This window comes from Gallus gallus, chromosome 2 (assembly GCF_016699485.2).
Source record: "Gallus gallus isolate bGalGal1 chromosome 2, bGalGal1.mat.broiler.GRCg7b, whole genome shotgun sequence".
Taxonomy (NCBI): domain Eukaryota; kingdom Metazoa; phylum Chordata; class Aves; order Galliformes; family Phasianidae; genus Gallus; species Gallus gallus.
The window spans coordinates 60,603,253-60,624,341 of record NC_052533.1 but is presented as its reverse complement, the minus strand read 5'-3'; the positions used below and the strand labels follow the sequence as shown (position 1 = coordinate 60,624,341).

Here is a 21,089-nt window from a genome sequence, read left to right as displayed (position 1 = left end):
CTGACACATTTTAGTAGCAAGATCCACTAGGTACTCATTTCTATCTTTGATACAGTTAAGTATATTGTACAAAATCCTGTGGATAATATTATTAATATCTCTGTAGCATAATGTTCAGGGGAGTTTCCAACAAGTAATGTTATCTGTCATTTCAGGATATGTACCATCTAGGAATCGTTCTTGTGGAAAGGGCAAGACAAGATGCTCTTCTAAGACAACGCGACTAATACCACCTGGGATTTCGGGGAGCTCCTGCAGGGGCCCATCGTGGCTGCCGTCTGCCCATTCTGATGGACTCTGTGAGGATCCATATCAGGCTGTGCTGGAGAAGAAAGCCTCCAGCAACTGCCATGGCACTGGCAAGGCAGGGGCTGTGCTCTCAATGTGCCTTCTCCAGATGCTGGGCATATGGTCTTGTCCTGAGAGCTCCAAGATAATTTGGCTTAGCTCGCTCAGTGAAGGATGCAGCTGGAGCAGAGAGTGTGGAGAGAGACTTACTGCACTTCCAGATAACAGCCTTGCTGAGCTTGATTGATGGATGCTGTTTAATCTGCCAGACAGGCTGAAACTTAAGAAATGGAGCAGAAACACGCAGCTTGGGCAAACCATTTGTGTATAGCAAGGACATGCACAGTGTCATTTTAGGCAGCGTTTGTGCTAGGAAGCCACTGTGCACAGACTTCCTCACCAGCACAGCTGGGCACAGAAGAGCTTTGGTCTGTGTGGCAGAGCATTGTACGTGCTTTGGCCACCTTTGTCTAAGGATGAGATTTCTTTCCTCTTCCAAGCCTTTCCCTTTGCAATTATATTACTGCAGCACAAGGCCATGTACCTAGTCATAAAAGCAAATGTTTTTCAGTCGTGCCCCTGAAGTCTTCAGCAAGACCTTCTCAGAAGATACGCAGAGGATGGTTGAGTACAAGAGAAGTGTCCAATATTAATTGCTGAGATGAACTCAGAAGATGTGGGCTCTGCTCCCTCAGGCTCTTGCTGACTGGTTGCATGGTGCTGAGCACCTTCCTGGTCAAACCAGTGCCCTCCACACCTGCCTTGGACATGCACTGCACTCAGTGTTCTCAGTGGAAATGATTGTAACAGAAATAATCTCTTCCAGGTAGGGTGATTTACCCCATGTAGTAAACTGGCTGCAGCTGGAGCACCTTATTGCTATTAAAATCTTCATCTTCACTTGGCTGTAGCTGTAGAGGCAAACTACACTATGATGTAAACAAGACTGGAGCTTGTACAACCTTTAAGACCAAGTGTAGCTATTCCACTGCAGCTTGCCACTGCATTGAGCCTGACAGCCTGATCTGAAAGAACAGTTTTGGGACTTAGCATATAAAGAAAAAAATTGTAGAGGACACAGTTCAAATGACAACAACAACAACCAAACCTGAAGAATTCAACACATTTTTTTTTTACTGAAAGGAGTATGGAGTTGGTATAAGACTACTGCATGTGTGATATACTCACCAAGTGTATTCCAATTTAACAGAGAGCAGTTAGATTTGTTTTTCCTCTTAGAGGTGTTAATAGACTCAAATGTGGAAGAGGAGACAAACACAAGTTTGGCAAGTTCAGGTGATGGTAAATGAAGCAGGTTACGCTAAAGACAACCTCTTCTGTGCTGTTCAACTTTTCTTACACAGCACAGAGTGCACCTGGGTATTGAGTACAAAACAATGTAAACGAGCCCTTGCAAACTGTCTGTGCACAAGCTGGGATAAATCTCTTACAAGCAGAGGAAAATACACCAATGATTTTGCCTCTGGATAGAGATTGCTAGCAGTTTTTGAGATTTCCCCAGATTCAGTCCCTGGTGAGAACACAGGTATGAACAGTGTGTATAAACAAAATTTAAAGGTTTCCATTAAAAGAAGAAACATAGACTTGACAAATACCCTAACACACGTGCCAAGGCATATAAAATGCATCTGATGCAACAAATGTTTCATACCTTCTTCCTATTTTCTAGAGTCAATTTATTTTCAAATCCTTGCTTTATACATGCAGTGGATGAATTAATGACTCTTGCTATTTGATGTAAATTCTTGCCATAGTTCGCTTCACAATGGATTTCCCCTCCTCTAGAGCAGTTGGTTCTGACTGATGATCTGTCTAGCTTCGGAGCAGAAAATCCACATGCTGAGGAAGCGGAGATGGAGGAGCAGTCTTTGGATTTTAGGAATGGCCCTTTTGGGTCTGGATCAAAGGCTTCCAGCCAAACAGCATCAGGAAGCTTTGGCTGCTGCTGCTTCTGCAATAGTTGTTTCCTGTGATAGGGAGCAAGGCATACACAAAGCATCTGGTGCATCCCATCTGTGTGGGAGGGGAAGAAAGTTGCCCCATGGCTGTCAGGCCAGTATGCTTTGGCATACATGGAGGTGTAAAAAACTTGCTCTTGAAACTTCAGTATTTTGGGTCTTGCTTAATCTCTGTGTTCCAAATTCAGCAGTATCCTCAGTGATTGCACTATGAGTACTGGTAAATAAAAATTCTGTAACAGGGGAAACATGAAATTTCCAATCATTTTGCCATTTTACAAAAGGGCAATAAAATGCTAGTATCCCATCTGAAAAATATTTATTGAATGTAATGAGGAAGAAACCAGTGGGGAAATTAAGTAGGGGTCTATGGAAATTATCCTATATTCTGAGACAGGGTAATACAAACTTCTTTACTGAACTTTCAAACCATCCTGCAGAGTTTAACAGAGAACAGTTTTCTTTAGGTTATGTTCTGACTTCTGTACTGTGTTCTCCATTTAGTGGAGAACATCATTGTTCTCCATTTAGTGTTTCTATTTTTTTTGTTTTTGTTTACAAAGAGATTGTCTATAACAGCATCAAAGCAAGCAGATCAAGAAAATATGATATCAAGTGGCCTCTCTTCTCTTTTAATTGTACTGCAAAAATCTCCAGGTTCCTGGAACCATGCTTAGCTCATGTGGAAGCAGGTATAAACAGTGAGTTCAATGGAAACTATATGCATTATAGTACAAGTCGGTCATCTTGCTTATCAAAAATAACTTTTGAAATGTCTTAATATTGAAGCTTATATGGGACTAGGATGTTTTGACTTTCTCAGTTTTACATCACTTCTGAAGCAATCAGTGGCATCAGGTGACCACTGCTTGATTCAGGACAGGAATGCAAACCTGGTCTCCAATATCAAAAAAAAGTGTCTCAACGACTATAATAACATGTATGTTTACAGTTACGATAAACCCCCTGATAAGATATCTGGGATCAGATTAGAAATACTTCAGCAACATGAGAAAAATATCTCAATTATAATGGGTCTAGTTTGTCTTGAGAATATTCTGGGGGTAACTTGATCCTTATGATAGGTATCTAGAGGCATCTGAATGAGGAGCTACGAGATATGGTTTAGTAGCTTGTGGTAGCAATGGTAATGGGAGGATGGTTGGACTAGATGATCTTGTAGGTCCTTTCCAACCTTGTGATTCTATGATTTAAGGCTTGCCAACAGAGTTTGTGTTGGTCTCTGCCTGGAATTACATTCTCTCAAAGGAAAATGCCATATTTGTTGGGCCACGCTATCAGGGACCTTCTTGGTGATCTTGATGTGAAGCAGCTCAAACTTCACCACCACCACTGACAACAATGTTGCCATTCAGGCCAAATCAATGGCATTATGATGGTTCTATCCAAAACCGTTCTTTGAGAACAACAGAAAAACTATTTTTTCTGGGTGTGGTCCACAGCAGCATTGATGGGAAACAATCACTTTTTGATGAAGAACACCTTAAAAGGTGCAATGATTGACAAATCTAGCAAGTTGTCCTCCCCAAGACAGCGCAGTATGGACCAAGCAGGAGTCTGGAGTACAACAAAGTTAAAGCACAAATCCTGCAGGTGACCAGTAAGAATGCCGAAAGTGATAAAGGACCGTTTGAGGCAACAGCAATGCCAGAAACTGGATATGTCTAAAAATAAAAACATTGTGCTGTTATAAACAGGGTGTTTTACAGGACAGAAACGGCATATGCCCTTCATCTAAAGACTGCTATTTATTTATTTATTTACCTTCAAGAGCTGCAACAGGCTTTGAGCAACAGAGGAGCAAGCGTCTGTTCAAGGAGGTTGAAAAGAAACCTTTGGAACAGAAAGAGCCTGGCTCCCGCATGTTTCTTTGCCACCCTTTACATGTGGAAAGGTCAGGATCACAAGTCTCTGCAAGCTGACCCTGCGTATTTCAGCTGCAATCTTATTTGGGATTGTGAGGCTCTATTGCTGGTTCCTAGGAGCACTGGCAAGTGAACAAGGTGTGCTTCTCACCGCACAGTCATTTGTCACAACCCCAACATGCTGTGGTTTGCAGGTGTATGGTTTTGAGGATGAAATGGACTAGCAGTGCCTTCTACTACAGAGCCCATGTTCCTTCTCTTGACACAGCAGTTCTTCGTGCTGCTTTTTTGGCTTGTGGTCCATCCTAGTCCCCTTTACTCTAGGAAGCTTATGTCTTCCTGTCTATACTACTTCTAACTATGCTATGGGAAGCTCAAGATAGCAAACACAGGCACTATCATTAATTCCAATCACTGTTTATTAAATTGAAAAAAAAAACAAAAAAACAAAAGCATGCAGAAATGCATACCAAAACAGACCTTCATCTCCATCCTCTACAACCTGTTGGAGGGGTTTTCATCAATCAAACACTGCATCTCTGGCGAGACATCAAGAGTGATAAGTTTGAACTCCTGCTCAGCAAAGTGAATCCACACTTTTTACTTGCTATGTTTCCTGAGAGAGCAGGCTTCCTGGATGTTACACAGAATCACTGACGTTGTGGCATCGGACTCTACCTTTGCCCATACCTTCAGCCTGCATTATCCATAGTAATGTCAAGGGGACTTTTACTAGCTTAGGTAAATAAATTCTTTCTCTTGACTTAGTTTGATGTGGATCAGTCTCTCTGTCCAGTACAATGGTCAACAATGCAGCCAGCCCCTGCTTGTCATGCCTAACTGGACAGAGACACAAGTCTATGGAAACTATATTTTCCATTTTTATTTCCATCTTATTTGGGGTCATTCTCCCCCATGCAACACTGATAGGTGCTTGGGAGGCTGTGCATCTTGCTAGGCAAACTACAGATCCCCATGGATGTTTTACCAGTACCAGCTTTAAGAGGAGTAAGAGATCATCCTTGATAATGTCCTCCCTCACCAAGAAAGAACAACGTGAAGCTGATCATAGGTGCATATGTCTGTGTAATGGCTTTAAAGAAATGGGTAAATCCCATGAAAGTGATGTTTACTACTGCTTCATCCTACATTAGCAGGTAGTATAGGCTGAGCATGGCTATACATGGCATAATCTCAGTGGTGGCTATTGCCAGCATCCCAGTAGCACAACCAGCCCTGATTGTTCCTGCACATCCCCTTGGGGCTCCCACAGAAAAATAATAATAATAATAATACAGGAGCTTATCACAGTGCAGAGATGGGAGTGGAGGAGAACAGAAGCATGCAAGCAGCAGTATTATCCAGAGGGATGCGCACCTCCCCATGGGAAGCCCAAGGGCAGCTGAGCTGTGCACCTAGCCTAGCTGTGCAAAGGCTCACCGTCACTTCCCTGCCACGTGGCTGGCAATGAGTGGTCCCAAGTGGTTTATACTTAGAGAATCCCCTCTTTGCATTGGGATGGTCTTGTTTTCAGTCCCAAAATGCCCTGCAAAATGAATGAATTGTTGTTTTCTAGCCAGCCTGAGTAGGAAACATGGCTCACACAGTTGCTGGGAACTGGAAGAAACATCCTGGTCTGCAGAGCATAAATTAGGAAAATGCATTCTTATTCTCGTGGATATTCCTTGAGAAAAAGCCAACAGTGGGAGTGTGTTAGAGTGGTAAAATACAATTCATGACAACAGTCCCACTGAGAGGAGGATTTTTTTTTTTTTCCTTTAGTTGCTTCTAATTGTGGTAAGGAGCAAACGCATTCCTCTTTAATTTCCATTGGCAAGGTCTCCGGGACTGTGCGAGTGCCAAGAAGTGTGCTGTGGCTGGCTTTGCATTTCCTCCTCTCTTCTTCCCCTCCTCCACCCCTCCCTCATCTTATGGGTATTACAGCCAATCCCTCTGCAAATACCTTTTTCGCAGGCAATGTAAGCACTCTCCCTCTTGTTTTTCTCCCTTCGAAACTCTGCTCTATCTCTTTTGGCCAGCTGCAGCCTTCCTAGAGCATCTTCTACCTGACAAAAGAAGATACCTTTGATAGTCAGACATGATGGTAAAGTTGAAACACATGCTTGGTTCAGATACCAATGAACTTTAATTTACCTCAATTCATTAGCAATTTTTAAAACCACAGTTAATGGAAGGCAGCCTGTAAAATAATTGGAAGTAAATGATGAAGGAGAAACTCTGGGGGGAGGAAGGAAGGGAAGCGGCTTACAGCAGGAGTCTAAGCCAGGCTTTCATCTTCAGGGCAGTCCGGTTTTGAACCCTGATGGGAAAGGTCATGAATTTTAAAATGTGTCTCGCAGCAGACAGCTCTAATCATAAAGCTAACACTATCTGCAGTGCATGTCTGACCATGTGAGACTCGCGGCTGACTGAAGGAGGCTGACTTTCAAGGGGAGGATGCTGCTTTGAGCAGGAAGGTGTGGGATAAGCAGAACCGATGCCGTATCTGTCAGTGCCAGAATGAAGCACTGGGCTGCTGGGTCAGGGGAAAACATGCCACTCTCAGCAGGGCTCGCAGCAGCAGCAGGACCACGTAGCACCTTGTGCTCTTCTCTGGGCTCCTTGAGAACCCAGCGTTTCCCCTTCTTGCATGTCACTTAGGAAGTGTAACATCTTACTGCTTTAGCTTGCCATTCGCATCTTCAGTTTTAATACAGTTTCCAGCCTATTGCATGCAAAAGCTGGAATGCTCTCTACTGCTATCCTGGGAATCGTTGCTCTGCCATTTGCCAGGCTGTGTTTGAAATCAAGGGATGCTAATGTTTTGGCAACACCTTACAGTGCCTCTGACAAAAGAGTTGTGGTTGGTGTCTATCTCAGTCTTAATTGTTTTCTTAATTGGATGCTGCTGAGGCTCAGACAGTTATTTGTAGGATGTGAGAAAACACTTGATTCTCTCTCTGACTTCATCTGCATTTTCCAAAATCCTTCCACTGTTCATCTACCACATCTTGGGCTCTGCTCTTCCTAGCATGTATGGAAGCGTAGTCCAGTGGTGTTAATCACCACGTGGTGTCTAGACATGCTGAAAACACTTAGGCAACTGTGACATCTGTTTGGGCAGCCAATGTTGTTGGGAAACTTGACCCTATTTATGAACAGTTTTTAAAACCAAGTTTCGGTCATGACAAGATAATAAATGCAAAGTGTCTTTACATACTGTGATCAGAGCTTCATGGTCAACGTGCTCTCACAGGAGGGGTGGTCTTGCTCTGAAAGGAAGGGTAACACTCGGGGCATATGTGTTCAATTTTTAGGTCTGGCACAAACTTCATGTCTGACCTTCGCAAAGGTGTGTGCTTTCTTTGTGTCTGGAATAAATGGTGATGGTAATACCTGGGATCAGACTGATTATGGGACTCTTCAGATTGCGCCAGCTAATTTGATTGTTACCAAAATAAAGTCCCCGTGATCTCACCAGAATTCAATGCCCCATTTTCTAGATCTAGCAGTCTGTGAACAAGAGCTGGAGCCAGGCTGGAATGTCTTTTGGTTCTGCAGCAACAGAAAACTCCAAGTCAGGGATTATTTTTAGTGTGCAACTGCTAGGTTTTTCAGTGTATGATGCGGAGCAGAATTTTCAAGAGCATCTGGTCCTTTGCTGTTAATTGTTTACTTTGCTCCTGAATATGAGATCTGGGGCTCTGATGGAGGATCTCTGGTAAATTTAACTGTTAACTGTTAACGTTATCTCCTCCAGCACCTCTGCCAAAAATTACTGCCTACTAGCAGGGGTGCAGAGCAAAAAGGTACAGAGAGGAGCAGCAAACCTGGTGGAGACGGTGCCATGCTCTTTTCTATTACCCATCCTCCAATGGTTTGTTTCACCATGGAAAAAACCTAGGGATTCACTCAGGTGTGAGCTTCTCCCATGCTGTGTCTGGCAAGCAGTTAGTGACTTGAGAATGATGGTTCTTTGCTTGATATGCAGACTTCCCCACAGCTCACTGTAAAAGAGAGCTGAGGGACAGCAGGATCCACTAGAGGTGATATGGGAAGCCCTAGCTATGCAGCGCCAGGAAAATGTCAACAACCAGGTACCAGGGGCCCCTAAGTGGGGCTAACCCCGTGCCCCCAGGCAAGGCTCAGTTTACATTCACATCTCCCCTTGGTGACACGCCAGTGCGTTTCCGAGGAACACACAGCTCTGAAGGGGCTGCTGCCAGAGTAAGCTTCTCCACTCATCTCACATCTGACTTGTAATTTCAGTGGCCGTGTTTTTTATGGTGGGGTCTCCAGCAGTACAAAAGTATTACAAGGTATTTATTTGCCAAGCCTTTTCTGCTGTGTTTCAGCCTCTCCTCTCCCCCTTCCCTGTCTTATCGCTGGTGGAAGCGGGTGTAAAGTCCTTTGAACGAAGACATCAAAGGACAATTGCATCTCTGTTCTTTAACCAGACTTATAAAGAGATTGTGATAAAGGACAACAATACATGTCAGTGTTGCCCAGTTATTGTTCTGTGCTTTGTAGTTTTATTAGGAAATAATTTCTCACCCTGTGTGGCTCCTGGTGAGTTTTGTTTCTGTGTTGCTGGATTTGATCTGCCCACTGAAAGGCCTGCCACAGAACTGAGAGTTTTGCCAGCTGTGAGTTAAGAGGGAGACATTATTGAAAAAGTTCAAGCTCTGCTTCCTAGCAGCCAATTTACCATCTGTCTCCCTCTCCCTCACGCCCCTTTTATAGCAAAAATGCAAACAATTTGTTTGACCTCTGCTGAATCTGTAGAACTCTGGGCTTTTAAAGTGTTGATTTAACAAATAAAAACTGAACGTGACAGCAGCAACAACCTCAAATTCAAAGCCAATAAACCCAGGTAACAGCAAGGCTTGTTACAAGAGACAGTAAAAGCCTATGAAAGGCTTTCTTCTTTATAAATATATCCCTCCTCCTCCCCGTACCCCACCTTTTGGAAAATCTACAAATGAAGTTGAATCTTGACCACTACAGTGTGTGGCTGAAAATTTGCCCCTCCTCCAGGATAACAGAGGGAGTAAAGCCCTCGAAAGTCAAGTTAGACCACTGTGGAAAGACTGTTCTGAGCCTGCCTGACTTGGGTTTGCATCCGTGGCTTCAGACAGAGTTGATTATCCATATGAGGACGAAGGGAGTTGTGGACAGGTAATTCCTAGCACTCCCCCACCTCCAATCTCCTGGCATCATGCCCCAGCTCTGATCTTGCACAGCTCTAGTGCTCATGAGACACCCTTACAAACTGGTTCAGTTCAGTGACCCACCTCTCAGCTGGGTTAGTGAGCTGAGCCTGCTCACAGAGGGCTCTGGTGGGCACCGGAGCTGGTGCAATGAGAGGGCAGAGGGAGAAGTGGGATCTCTCCTGGTGATGCTGAGCCTCTAGCCTGGCTCGGCTGTGTGAGGAACGGCAGCTGACTGTCACATTATGAAATTGTTGCACAAATGGTGTGATTGCCAGCGTATGATAATAGTGCTGTCTGTCTCATAAAGAGACTTTTTCAGAAGCATTGTTGATGCTGGTATAAATTGGCACGGCTTCAATCAGTGTGTCATTTGTCTGGTAGACTATGAAATGCTCTTGCAAAACCAGCCTGTGTTTCAAGACTTGTCTCAATCGTATTGACCCTAATGAAAATCCAAGCTACTAAATGACTCATTCCTGTTGTCCTTCACCCTGAAATAGGTACTCATACCCACAATCCACATCACTGAAAATCTGTTAGAAAAAAATCACACTTCAGGATTGCATGCTTCAAACAAAGCCTATGAAGTCCCCATTCCAGCCTGCTGAAGCAGCCCTTGCTTCTCAAACAAATTTCTTTAGGAAGAGATGAGAGCTGGTGAGAAAATCACCTCCGTGCTCCTGTGTTTTAGTGAGGATGGAAAAGGGCAGCATGACATTCTTGCACAAAGCATTTTCTCTTTCAGCGTATCTTAAGTAGATTGGAATAAGAAAAGAAAGCCTTTTCTTGGGTTACTGAAGCTACAAAGCTGTCATATAATTGGGGACCATCTTGGACAAATAATGGGGTGGCAGAGTGTTGGGGGAGGAAGGGAGAAGAAAAGGGTTTAGTGTGAAAATGAATCTCACAAACGAAGATGGACTTAACCTGTTAAGTAGCCTTGAAACCTGAGCTGAGATGCTAATCCTCTCAGGACAAAGCTGAATCCTGCTTTTGGGGGTGTGAGGGTGACCTTATACCTGCTTTGAGAATGTGGAAAAACCCTTTCTAAAAGCTGGGAATGGAGGCTTTCTATTGTCTAGGAAGTATCTTGTTTATCACAGAATGGTATTCTTTCCCATCTTGACGTTCTTTGGTATTTGAGTTTTGAATGAAGTGTAAATACTGTCAGTAAAAAAGAATTAGGAGAGAAACAAAACAAAAGAAAATTGGAGCAAGAGATGCTGTAAACAAAGAGGAGAACAAACATTTTTGCTATGTAAGGCTGCCACATTGCTGAGTGGCTGCCTGAGATGTAAGGAGGAAATTCTTTCACTCTGGTTAGGGGAGGGCAGCAGATAGACTGTGTTTGAGGATATAGTGAGGATGAAGCAACCCAAAATCTTAAAAAATATTTTCTTCATAGTGGCGGGAAAGGCTGTAACAGTTGAAGACTTCTGAGGTCAGGTACCACCAGAGAAAGACACCAAGGTATCAGTGAAACCACTTGGAGGTACAGAGCATGCAGGTTGGTTGATAAGGAGAAGAATGGATGGTGAAGAAGCCAGTGGACTGGACGAGCTTGATGTCTAGGTTTATGTGAATTTTGAATCTTTTTTGGTCACGCACTTTCTGCTTGAAACATAAGCTCAGGCTCAGTGTTCTCTACCTGACAGTAATAGGTCTAAAAAGTTCCCACTATTCTGCTCCACCTTTTACTGTACCGGCGCCAAGGCCTGCCCAGCTACAGAAATCTTTAGGATTAGCCTGTGTATTATTTTCATGGATTATATTTCTTTCTTTCTTCTGATCTTACACTGCAAGCATTGTTTTTTCTAGCAATGGCAGGGAGGCATCTGAAGGGATGTGTGTGTGGTACTGCCAGTCAGCCAGGCTTGCTCCTGGGCTTCAGAGCAGCTGTGTGGGACAGAGAGCAGTGCTGGCCAGGCAATCCAGCTCATGAATTCTCTGCCAGCCTCCTGCGTGGTATCCGTAGTCCAGGTCAAGTTCCAGGAAGGTTGCTAGAACCTCTGTGTAAATATTAAGGCAAGCCAAAGGGACAACGTGAAATATCACTGCTCTCATCTGATGGGAGCTGATACTTGGTGCTCAGGCAACTTCCCCAAGATAGGGAGCTGGACATACAGCTGCAGCAGAAGTCTCAGCTGACTTCAGTCTCAGTCTGACTTACAGTCTCCATTTATCTCCCACTGTCTGTATTTTGTTATACAAACTAAATGTGTTGAAAAGCCACATCAGCAATTTAATCAAGAGTGTTGCATGAGATCTCACCCTATACTTCCAAGTCACAAGCAGGCGTCCCTTGCATTTTCATTTTTATGACACCAAGTTGGGAGGTAGTGTTGATCTGCCTGAGGGTAGGGAGGCCCTTCAGAGGGATCTGGGTAGGTTAGGTTGCTGGGCTGAGGTGAATGTGATGAGGTTCAGCAAGGCCAAGTGCCAGGTCCTGCACTTTTGCTACAATAACTCCATGCAGTGCTATAGGCTTGGGGCAGAGTGGCTACATGGCTGTGAAGAGGAAAGGGACCAGGGTCAGTGCTCAGCTGGATATGAGCTGACAGTGTGCCCAGGTGGCCAAGAGGGCCAATGCCATCCTGGCCTGCATTAGAAATAGTGTAGCCAGCAGGAGCAGGGATGTAATCATCCCCTTGTACTAAGCACTGGTGAGGCCTACTACAAGAAAGACATTGAGGCCCTGGGACATGTCCAGAGAAGGGCAACGAAACTGGTGAAGGGTCTCGAGCACAAATTTTATGAGGAGCGGCTGAGAGAGCTGGGATTGTTTAGTCTGGAGGAGGCTCAAGGGAGACCACAATGCACTCTGCAAGTTCCTGAAGGGAGGTTGTGATGAGGAGGGGGTCAGCCTCTTCTCCCAGGCAACAAACAGGACCCAAGGAAGTGGCTATGAGTTGTGCCAGGGGAGATTTAGATTAGACACAAGGAAAAACTTTTTCTCAGAGTAGTCAGGCACTGGAATGGCCTGCTCAGGGAGGTGGTGGAGTCACCGTCCCTGGTGGTGTTCAGGAGGTGTCTGGATGAGGTGCTACACGGTATGGTTTAGTAGCTTGTGGTAGCAATCGTGATAGCAGAATGGTTGGACTGGATCTTGTAGGTCTGTTCCAACCTTGTGATTCTATGATTTTGTGGTTCTATGATTCATTCTTCTTTACCTTAAACACTAGCAACAAACCCAAGACCTGGATTCTCTTCATCATTGGTGATTGGGCTGAGGAATAATTTAACAGGGGACCTTACTTTCTGTGAGGTTGCTGTTATGTTTTGTTATGTTTTTTTTTTCCTCTTATACTTACTTCACAAGCTTTAGTTTCAGTTGCTGCTTAGCTCTCGATGGTATTTTCCTATCACAGAGCTGTTGCTTCATTCCAGGTTTTCAACAACTGAAATATATCATGGGATTTTGTTGTAATGCAGGAAATTGCCTTCACATTAACAGTTTGCCACTTCTATAAACAAGAAACCCACTGATGTGACACGTCAGCACTCAACAGGAGAACTCCTGACTACCTTAGTAAACAGGTGCATTCCTCATGGAAAACACAGGTTTGGGGCATGCCCACATAATGACACAATTGGCACTGCATGAATAGAGGGCAGGGGCTAGGGTTGTGTTCAGCATGGTTCGAAGCAGAGGATATGCAGTGGACTCCCTCCAAGACTGCTTTGTGGTAGTAAAGTGCATTTAAAGTTCCCCAAGGTCACAGGGTCTCATGTGGGATTTTTTTTTTTTCTCTCACTTTAATAACGTATTAATAGCTGCATGTGTGTTGTAGATGATAATATAGTTTTTCTAGCTAAACCCACTTGCCCCTCACGTAGACTGCTTATTCTCTGCTGCTAGCAGGGCTGCTTTGATTACGCAATGACAGCTGCATGGATATATGGACTGTGGCGATGGGCTGGCAGCCACTTCATTGTCAATCCCCCTTTGTTCTCCTAGAAAAGAAAAGGCACAATAGGGAAGGTTTCATCCACATGTCAGACACATGAGGGACAAAAGGATGATGGGAACTGACTGAACTACACCATCCAAGTCACGCTGAAATACACAGTCTTTCAGCTTTGTTTAGTGATGGTGTGGTGGCCAGCGATTGCACTGGTTGCAATTAGCCAAGGAACAATTAAGTCATGGGTAAGGTCTCTTTGCTACCTTGCATAGGCAAGGAGCAACAAATCCATTTCTCTGGGAGCAATTGCTCTGAGATTAACTGGAAGTGTTAATCAGCTAACCCCTCTGAAGGAAATGGTGGGTCACACCTGCCAGAGTATAGGGAATGTCATGAAACTCAGTATTTCTATTAAGTCTGCACTTTTAAATATTTGGTAGATGTATAAGCATTGTTCCAGGGTCTTTGTTTTAGATGTGCTACACTTTGAATAGTGCACAGTATTTCCTATGGGCTTTCACTTGTCACAGCCAAATATGGGTCATTTCAAGGCAACCCCCTTCAGACCATCTCCCCATCCCGGCTTACACAAGGCTTTCCTAGGATGCTTCTGTCTAAAATAACAATCTAAGGTCACCATAGATAAGGGGAAAAGGCACAAAGGGATATATCTGGCTTGGATTTGTCAGTGTTCTCATTTTTACTGCACTATCTCTGTGCACCTGCAAACTCACAGGAAATATGAATATTAAATCTATGGAAAACAAAATAGAAAAAAAATCAGAATATAAAAAATAATCAGAAAGTGCTGATTTCTCAAGTGGAAATTTTTGTGTGGAAGAAGCAATAGATATTGGTTTTGGTTGTTTTTTTTTTCAAGAAAGAAAAGAATGGTTATGGTTGTCAGGCTGGTGCGATGTGTGGTTTTTGCAATTGAGTGTGCAGCTTTTCACAGTTAGGATTTTTTTTTTTCTGTATGAATCTAACAGAATTCAAAATATAAAGATTTTGAGTGTTATCCTAATTTAGACAGGAAAACATTTTGACAGTGTGTCATGGTTTTATGATTTTTGGTTATCGGTATTCCACATCATAACATCATGCAGTGTACTGGTAGTCAAAGAGCAAATGCTCTAGTTATGGGTACTTGTCCAGAAGAGAAGAAGAACTACGTTCCCCAGAAGACTGTTCGAGTACTGTTATCATTCCTGTTCTGGGGAACAGATATAAGACCTGTAGGTCACCTGACCTGGGTCTTCTCTTCTTCTCATCTCATTGTGCTCGCTTTTGGATCATCTCGCTGCTGCTCCCGACTGCACACAAGGCTTCAGTATTAGTGTAAGGCCTTTAGCTCTCGGACAATCCTTCTCTCAATTATATTTGATTTTATTAGCAATTATATTAAATTATATTGTATTACAGTGTGTTATCATGCATTCTGATACTATATTTAGTAAATTAGTTTGTTTCTCCTCAGATCGTCGCCGCTGTTTTTTTTTAATTATTCTTTCTTGTGGGGGATCCCCTGTTTCCCTTTTCCGGAGGAGTGGATTTTGCAAAAAAAAAACCCTCCACCCCACTAGTCATGGCCGGGCCGGACCAGCCCGTAAGCCGTCGACACAGTGTAAAAAAAATCTCACAGGATGGTGAAACTGTTTCCTGAGGCCTTTTACCAGGGTGAAACCATAACGTGTGTGGATTTTTTTACTGTCACATAAAATAAATTCAGAATTTCTGGGAGTTTTGATTGATGTAGTCATGTAACTCTTCCCATTGCCAGATATGGGTATTTATTCTTAGTTGTATTTCATTTTTACCTGATGGATTACCAGTAGCTACAGGACAAGTTGGTTATCTATGTTTTGAGAGATCACTGGGCTTGGTTATCAGAGTTTCAGTGAGCCAAAGATAAAAGATTTAGTTCAGTGGAGTTCACCATTTTCAAGATTCATGTGAAATCCCGAGTGTTGTTTAAATAGTGAGGCTTTGTGCAAGGCCTCCGAGAGCACATGGGGAAAAGAGGAGTTTATCTGGGAGGAAGTGGAAAGCTTCCAACTCAATTTTCTAGAAATTTTGCTCTTAACTGTACATGCCTGGGCACCAAAAGGCAAGAAAGTTCCTCTGATAGTCGTTTTTTGTTATGCATGTGATGTTAACTTCTGAAGATGCTGCGCTAAGGAGGCCTGATCTTTTTTCTGACCTTTGTTGTTTTGTCCTATCACCCCTTTCCTTACTCACTGATATCCCCCAGGACCTATGCAAGCAGACATAACAAATTGGAATTGTCTGAATGATCACACTCAAAGAGTTGTTGTCAATGGCTCAATGTCCCTGTGGAGACTGGTGATGAGTGACATTCACTGAGGATCTGTGTTGAGAATGACACTATGGAACATCTCTACTGGCAACATAGACAGTGGGTTTGAGTGCACCCTCAGAAGGTTTGCAGATGACACCAAGCTGTGTGGTGCACATGGCACACTGGAGAGAAGGGATACCATCCAGTGAGTCTGTGGTAGGCCTAAGAGGTGGGCTCATGTGAATCTCATAATGTTCAATAAGGCCAAGTGCAAGGTCCTGCACCTGGGTCAGGGCAATCCCAAGCATAATTACAGCTGGGTGGAGAATGGATTGAGAGCATTACTGAGGAGAAGGACTTGGGTGTGTAAGCTGATGAGAAAATCTGTGTGCTGGCAATATGTACTTGCAGCCCAGAAAGCCAATTATACCCTGGGCTGCATCATAGGAAGTTTGACCAACAGGGTGAGGGAGGTGATTCTCCCTTTCTACTCCACTCTTGTAAGGCCCTACCGTCAGTATAGTGTTCAGCTCTGGGACCCCTGGCACAGGAAGGACATGGGCCTGTTGGAATTGGTCCAGAGAAAGACCATGAGGATGATCAGAAGGCTGGAGCACCTCTTCTATGAAGAAAAGGCTGAGGGAGTTGGGCTTGTTGAGCCTGGAGAAGAAGTGGCTCTGCAGAGACCTGATAGAGGCCTTCCAGTACCTAAAGAGGGCCCATAGGAAAACTGGAGATGGACTCTTTATCAGGGAGTGGAATGAAAGAACAAGGGATAATGGCTCTAAACAAAAAGAACGTAGGTATAGATTAGATATTTCGAAGAAATACTTCACTATGAGGGTGGTGAGGCAGTGGAACAGGCTGCCCAGTGAAGCTGTGAATGCCCATCCCTGGAGGTGTTCAGTGCCAGGTTGGAAGGTGTCTCTGCCCACATCAAGAGAGTTGGAACTGCATGGTCTTTAATATCCCTTCCAACTAAAATCATTCTGTGATTCTGAATATTGTGCCAGGAGTCCCAGACTGTGAGCTCCATCCATGGTGGCACCCCCATCATGTGGGCTCCCTGGTCAGCTTTTAAGCAAGGCAATGGCTTTCTTAATCCTGGATGCCTGTATTTGGAAAGCTCTTCCTTCTGCTTTGCTTCAGGAGGCTGGGGGTATAGACACTCTGCCTAATAGCCAGACCTTCAAGTCTTTGGAAATAAAATGCTCTAATTGTTGTGCTCTTAGGTATAATGCAGCCAAAGAAAATGGTACAAATATAGTAATAATCATAGTACTACTGTACTATGACTGGAAGATAATATGAAACAAAAATGGATTATTTAGAAAGTGTGTCATTGGACGTGCTACCTTATCACAGAAATATATATTTTTATAAAATTACGTCTCTTTTCCCTCTTCCACTGGTGTAATGCTAATGGCCTCTCTCTGACATAACATTTCCTTAATTCTGTCCCGAATGTCTATGTGAGGTGCCAAACAAGGAGTCTATCATCTTGAAACTGTTATTTGCATGTGTGGGTTCAAAAGTATTTACTGTTTTATAAAAATGAAAAGATATTTTTAAAAACGCATTTGCAAATAGCTGGAAAATGTGCTGTAGACTGATTTTAAAAAAATGTACAAAAAGTAGAGGCATGGGAAAAAACAGTGAAATACCTGATTTGCTAAAGGACTTCTAAAAGTGTTTTAAAAATGGACTATGCATTTTTAAAAGTGTTTAAAAATGGACTATACTGCAGAGATGTGCTTGAATTCAGATAGCTTAGGAAAAAAGAATTTGAGTTGTTTGACTAATTTAGGCTGATTCTGCCAAACTGCACAAATTCTGACTTGATCAGTGAGAATTAGATAGCTGGATCATATTGGGGATTCGGTTGTGTTGATTTATATTTTCACTGACAAAAAAAAGTAGAAGAAATATTGTTCTATCTCTGAAGTAGAAAGCCTCTTTAAAGTGTAGGTATACTTTTTAAAATTCTCCTTAGAAGATATAATTACATTTGGTTTTAGACATTAAAAATAAGGCATCTTTTCTGTGTTAATAAGTTTGTGTTTATTGTTGAGGATCAGGAAGATGTTTTTCAAATCTGTTATAGATGACATGCTCATCTCATGCTCATGTTTAAGATGACATGTTCATCTTCCTACAGTACTTATAAATCACTGCTTAAGAATATAATTTAGGGGAACAGATATTTCATCGTGTGGAGAAATGATCGTTTCCAGAAATGAGAATTCCAATAGTCTACAGAGGTAATTCCTCTATAGCAAAGTGTGCTATAGATGAGCTTTCAAAAGAAGCTACACTGAGAATGTATTGTTCATATTTGAACATATTATCTAATTGCAATCTAATCGGAAGATATTAAAGTAATACATTATATGGTCTGAAAATTAATGCATGAAATATGTATTGAGACAGACATTTATGTGCCAAATACAGTAGCAGATTTTTTTTTTGAAGTACTGTTTAAATGAATATAAATCAATGGTTAATTTGGGAAAATGTTACAGTGGAATTATCATTACTTTTCCAATTCTACAATTTGAAAATATGTATTTTAAAAGTAAATAACTGCAACTAAAATAATTCATCAAAAGAAGGTAGACTTGAAATACACAGCTCAGATACTTTTTTTTTTTTTTTTTTTTGGTCAGTTTTGCTTAATTAAATTCCCAAATACTCTCAAAATTGGCTTAAATGTCTGGAAACTGGAACTGTACCAGTGATATGATGAAGGAATGCCCCTCTCCCTGCTAGTAAATAATACTCTCCTTCTCCATTGTTCATATGCCACTCAATTTAGAGAAGCTTACCTTTACTTCAGGAATTTCTTTCCATACCTAATTCCAAAGTGAACCAGGTTGAAGAACCAAGGACAGACTTAGAATATTATGGATTTTTTTCCACCTTGGTTGATTAACCTCATACATTTTATTTGAATAATGTCTAAAAGCTCTAATTAGCAATGGCTAATCTGCCCCCCAGATGTTCAGTATTGATTTTGCCTACAGTAAACTAATCTAATTGCCTTTCTTATCAGAGATAGGGTGGGTATTGAAATAACCAACTTGTCCACAGGGCTATGAGAGCCATCAGAATAGCAATGGGAAATTGGTTGACGCTGTGGGACACCGGAAAATAGCAGAGCCATAGAGCTGGGTAACGGAAGGACTCACACTGTGCAGAGCCAGTGGGGAGGTAAGTCCTGGTACAGAAGGACTGCTTGCGGTGGGGGCACGGATGGTGTCCCATGTCAGTGTGAAGAGAAGAGTCAGACCCAGACAGGAGATGAGAAAAGAGACACGTTGATTACTATGCTGGAGGAGAGGGGGTTAGCCAACAACACTTCACTTATTAAAATGCCTTTCAGGTCTGTGTCAGGGTCTCAAGGTGCTTTAGTGCCACCCCCAAATGATAGTGTTCGCATAACTGTAATAAGGCATCTATTATTGCTTCCTTTGATAGCACTGTTTGCGGAGGCTTTGATATTGTCTATAAAAACTAATGCTCTGTTGAAAGCTGGTTGTTAAAAAGCAAAAGGCAAACTCTCAACCTAAAACCCAAGTGTTTTCTTTAATAAAATGTGAAGGCCTCCTATTTTTTGTTATGTGTTTGTAAAAATATGTCAAATGAGAATTTCAAGATGATTGACTTTCATAGAATCACGGAATCATAGACTGGCTTGGATTGGAAGGGACATAAGGGATCACCAAGTTTAAGATCATCAACCTGATCCAGCACCTCACTACCCTCTCAGTGAAAAACTTCCCCCTGACATCCAATCTAAATCTTCCTTCCTTCCCCCTTGTCCTATCAGTATCAACCTACATATTAATTTGATTTCTCTCCTGTTTATAATCATCCTTTAAATATTGGAAGGCCAAATGAGGTCTCCCCACAGCCTTCTCTTTTCCAGGCTGCACAAGCCCAATTCCTTCAGCCTGTCTTCACAGGAGAGGTGCTCCAGCCTTTGGATCAAAGTACACATCTTTCCTGTGCTAGGGGCCCCAGATCTGGATGCAGTACTCCTGCTGGGGCCTCATGAGGACAGAATAGTGGGGGACAATCCCCTCCCTCTCCCTTCTGGCCACTCCTCTTCTGATGGAACCCAGGATACCATTGCCTTTCTGGGTTTCAGGTGTATTGCTGGCTCATGTTAAGATTTTCATCTACCAGGACCCCTAAGTCATTCTCTGCAGTGCTACTCTCAAGCAGTTCTTCTCCCAGTTTGTATACATATCTGGGATTACCCCAACGCAAGTGCATAACCTTGCACTTCGCTTTGTTGTTGAACCTCATTATGTTCCCAAGGGCCCACCTTTTGAGTTTCTCAAGGTTCCTCTGGAAAGCATCCTTATGCCATATCACCACTCAGCTTGGTGTCATCAGCAAACTTGCAGAAGGTGTACTTGATCTCATCACCTATGTCAAATGCTGTTTTCTGTTTTGAAACTGCATTTCAGAAGTGATTAGTCAATAATGCAGCTTTTTTTCTGATATTTAAATGAAATGTCAGTGTATGAGTTATGCTGTGATGCATTGTTGTTTGATAGCTTCATGTGGATTTGCAGTTTCTGGTTTTATTTAAGTTACACTAGGAGACTTTATGTATTTATTATCCCTGTAAAGGCAATATTAATAAATTATCCTAAGTAGCTCAGCCAGTTCTTTCCTCAAAAAGCCCCATTGTTGATTTGTTAGGGCAATAAGCTCGCACACTCAGTACCTACACTTTCTTGCAGCTTTCTGCACAGAATATGTGCTTTGGAAACAATCCAGCCTGATCCTGCAAATACTGTTTGTCTGTGGTTTGCTTTACAGAGCACTCGTATGAGATAGAGGTGCAGGGAGTTCCTTTGGCTTTTTTGTCTGAAAAGTCAACAAATGTTTGGCAGATCGCAACTCACTTTTTCCTGCATGTCCTTGTACTGGTGTGTGATATGGATGCTACAGCTGTGTACAGCCAATATCACAAATACTCTATCATTTCCCTCTACCATATCTTTTCTGCGTCTTTTGGCAAGCTGCTTAGAAAGAGGAACAAGAAGTTTGACTTCTCTTTTTTGCTTCTGGTGCAGTGTAATGTTCTTGCTGATAGTGACGGTCACCCTTGGTTTGCCAGTAGTCCTCATCCAAAGGGATTCATTAATTCTGCAGCTTTTTGTGATTTTCATACAGTAGTTGTTTCTGGAACCTCAATTTCTAGGCAGTAAGAGATGACTCTTCTGTCTGGCATGTGGTGGGTTTGGGAATGCATCCATGACTTCTGTAGCCTTTGTTTTGGTGGTCAGTGCACCATCAAAGAGGTGGTGGGGTGGTATTCGTGTGTGTATGGGCTTGTTTATTATGAATCTAGACACAGGAGTGAGCAGCTTGTGCACTGAGACAACAAGAAGGGAGATGCCAGTGAGGAGCTAAAGGAAGGCCTAACAGGGACACGTTACATGGAGCATAACAGCTAGCAGTTGGGAACATGTCAGAAGCAGTACTTAGGAGAAACTTGAACA

The 21,089-nt window shown here is 42.7% G+C and overlaps 1 long non-coding RNA gene across 1 annotated transcript in view; it reads left to right on the top strand.

Moving 5' to 3' along the window:
- LOC101751892 overlaps window positions 1–11,795 on the top strand; it is a 70,190-nt gene extending 58,395 nt beyond the window's left edge. Inside the window, exon 3 of the long non-coding RNA XR_001463355.4 lies at window positions 156–11,795. This is a non-coding gene — a long non-coding RNA (uncharacterized LOC101751892). The remainder of the gene's footprint in view (window positions 1–155) is intronic.
- The last annotated feature ends 9,294 nt before the right edge of the window (window positions 11,796–21,089 follow it).